Source organism: Gadus chalcogrammus, chromosome 3, assembly GCF_026213295.1.
Source record: "Gadus chalcogrammus isolate NIFS_2021 chromosome 3, NIFS_Gcha_1.0, whole genome shotgun sequence".
NCBI lineage: Eukaryota > Metazoa > Chordata > Actinopteri > Gadiformes > Gadidae > Gadus > Gadus chalcogrammus.
The window spans coordinates 16,629,729-16,633,314 of NC_079414.1; the positions used below are offsets into that span (position 1 = coordinate 16,629,729).

General features: G+C 38.5%; 1 long non-coding RNA gene across 1 annotated transcript; it reads left to right on the forward strand.

Moving 5' to 3' along the window:
- Positions 1 to 329: 329 nt before the first annotated feature.
- On the forward strand, positions 330 to 1,477 carry LOC130379486 (uncharacterized). The gene is made up of 4 exons (XR_008895130.1): positions 330 to 574; positions 686 to 750; positions 847 to 992; positions 1,109 to 1,477. It is a non-coding gene; the product is annotated as an uncharacterized LOC130379486 (long non-coding RNA).
- The last annotated feature ends 2,109 nt before the right edge of the window (positions 1,478 to 3,586 follow it).

The window sequence follows — 3,586 nt, forward strand, 5'->3', positions numbered from 1 at the left end:
CACAACTGCAGGTCCAACAACTACGACAGAAACGTATACAACAGCAGTTCCAACAACTACAACATCAGGTCCCACAACTACAACAGCTGCTCAAACCACTACAACCGCATTTCAAAAAACAACATCAAGTCGAACAACGTCCAATGCAAGTCCCACAACGACAACTGCTAATCAAACCACAACAACAACAGCAGGTTCAACAACCCCAACTGCTGTTCCTACAACCACAGCTACTCCAACCACCTCAACTGGAAGACCTACAACTTCAACTGCAGGCCCAACAACAACAATCGCAGGTACCACAATTACCATTGCGGGCCCCACAACAACAACAACAGTTGGTCTCACAACTACAGCCACCACAACTACAACTACAACAGCAACTAAAGCAACTAAAGAAGTCACAGGCACTCCGACTAGTTCCCCGGAATCCACAACAGTATCAACTAACCCTCCAGAAGAAGATGAAGGCTACCTTCTACTGCAGTTTCGAATAATGCGTAAATGGATCCCAGCTTACATCAATCGTCAGTCTAAAGAATACAAAGCGATCAGTCTTAATATAACAACAGAGGTAATATACATTACTATTTGAAACATCTCTTTCCATAAATGTCCCATTTTAACAATTTTTATTATAATATCTCATTCATAATAATTTAAATGTGTCGCTTCTCATCTTTAGTGCAATAGAGGATACCGCCATTCCTATCCGAACATTTTCCTTAGATCGCATCTAAGACATCTGTGGTCAGTAGGCTACTATTTATTTATTCTGAATTCATTGGCTAATATTACTTACTTTTACTTCAGAATATCAAATGACAACCGTTTGTATCTCTACAGGGAAGGCTCTGTGGGGACAGATCTTGATCTGATCTTTGTGAATCAATCAGTTGTGCCAAACATTACTAGTGTAGAAGAATCTCTGAAAACTGCACTAGATACATCGATTATATTCCTGAATATAATTCCAAGCAGTATCAAAGCAGGTCAGTTTTTTTCCACCCTACTTTTAATGTAATGATCTAAATACTACTCATTGCTATTCATACAAAGTGTCATAACGTCTTACCATTTCCTAAAAACATATTTACCTTTCCCATAGCCATGCCAAATATGACCAAAGATACCTCATCCACAACTGCTGCTGCAACATCAACAACAGCAACAACAACAGGACCACACAGACCCACCACTGTAGGGTCTTCAACAACATCAAGATTAACAACGCCAAATAATGCCGCAGCTACAGCCACAAGCACATCTGCAACCAGCAACCAAGCAACTAGCAAAAATATTGATCTATTCGCTTCACTGTTCTTCACCTCACTGTTTCACGCCCTGTTTAACAATGTATAAACAATCATGGTTTCATAATCTTTCAGGGTTTCAAGTTTTCATAGAGGACTTGTCTATTAATGTAAAAAAAAAAAATTATTTACTAATTAGTAATTACTATTTTATTAATGAATTACTTATGATTTGTATGTGAATATTTACTAATATATTATCTGTTTAAAATCAAACAATGTATGTCAATCATTTTAAATAAAGGAAAAAATCTGGAAACATGTACAACTTACATATTGAACATATATTTACGTGGGTAGCAATTAGAATAGTGTTATTACCTTTCACGATTTCATTTCTCTCTTAAAACAGTTCCTAAAGTAGAAAAAAACATTTGAAAGAAAAGGGATATGATGTTCCACGCTGTGGAATCAGCTCCCCCCCACACATCCACTGTGCCCCTTCCGTGGAGACTTTCAAAAAGTACACGAAAGCACACCATTTCTCTGAGGCCTATGGCGTCTTACTCCCAACCCCACCCAGCGTCTTGCGCATTTTTCACTCTCACTCACTTGCCTACACATACACCCTCACCTCCCACTCTTGTGAAGCGACCTTGAGTATCCTGAAAGGCGCTATGTAAAATCTTTTTTTATTATTATTTTTATTATTATTATGTCAGCAGTAGTCTGCTAGGTAAAATCAAAAGTTCATGTCACTGACATTATGCGGATGACATTGTATTCATCAAGTGAAATAGCATCTGGACTGCATCTCAGAGTAAAAAACAACAACAAATATAACCGCAAGCGGTGATTAACGGGGTCCGAGCAAAATTAAAAGTCAAGAACACACTAATGGAAGATATACAAAAATAAAATATAATTGTCATATTTAAGGAAAGATGTTCTACTTATAAACCTGAACTGCAGCCTCATTCACAAGGTCAAAATGTCTATTGATAAGCACACAGCATCCAGAAAACTCAAAGCACAAATTTCTCAAGTGAATTAAGGGCTTTTTTCAAAACATATACCTAAAAAATCTTTGAAATTCTGGGGAAATGAAACATTTGTAGTAAAGAACACTTGACTACACAGAAATATAAATATGACAGAGTTAATTATGAAGGAAAAATGGTTAATGAAGAAGTTCCCCTTAATCCCATACTGTGTTTTGGCAGTCCGATTCTTGGAAACGAATGAGCCGGAATGTTGATTGCCTGATGAATTTCAGGTGCTGTTCAATGTTGTGTTTCTTAAATGAGTGGCAATGACAGAATGTCATGTTCAGCTTGTTCATAATGCTCTAATCAGAATAACTCTCAACCTAAGGATCACCAGTACACGGCATTATCCCGTTGAGCCACTGATATTCCTGAACTGCATGAAGCCTCATTCACATGATAAGCACACAACATCAAGAAAACTCCAAGCAAACATTTCCCAAGAGAATTAAGGGCTTTCTTAAAAGAGTACAGGGCCCAGTTTCCCGAAAGCATCGTTAGCCTAAATTGATTGTGAAGTGCGTCGTACGAGCATTGTATAGTTTTCACACAGTTTCCGAAAAGCATAGTTGGTAACGAACATCGTGAAAACGCTCGTAGCTAACGAGGACTCCATGGGTACTCGTAGGATGCTAAGAGCATCGTTAGCCTACTATAGCCTCAGTGGCGTCACCAGCGGACATTCCTAGTATTGGATGCGTTTTATTAAAACACATCCGACGGAATGCGCAGCTTGAGCCATTTCGCAACCAAAAACAGTGGTTTCCGCCGATATATTACTCATACACTATTGTTAGATTTAAACAGCAAAGTTAGTCAACAACAACATAATTTATTGCAGCAATTAAAAATTCCAAAAATACATGCGAGAATATACCGATCAAACGCCACGTCACAAGGCATATAATAAAATCAAATGATTCCATTGCTCTTGTGCGGGAGGTCGCTTTCGAGCTGCACTTGCTATCTGATTTTAATTCAACCATTGTGGTTAAATGTCCTCATATTGATCAATGACAGAAGACATAGGCTACTAAACATGCATCATGCTGAGACCAGCGGGTGTCTGAGAATTTCTGCAGGCGTTTTTTGTTGCAATTGTTTGCATTAAGCACTGTAGGCGCTACGGTGAGGCTGTGATGAAGTTTATTGGACCCTGTCTAGACAGAACATCCCTGACCATAGTTAATCGCGTTTGTGGTCTACACTCAGACGTGAACTCATTATTGCATGCGGGTGTCTTCATTCATAAAGAAATGAAACATTCGGGAGTATGCAATAATACAA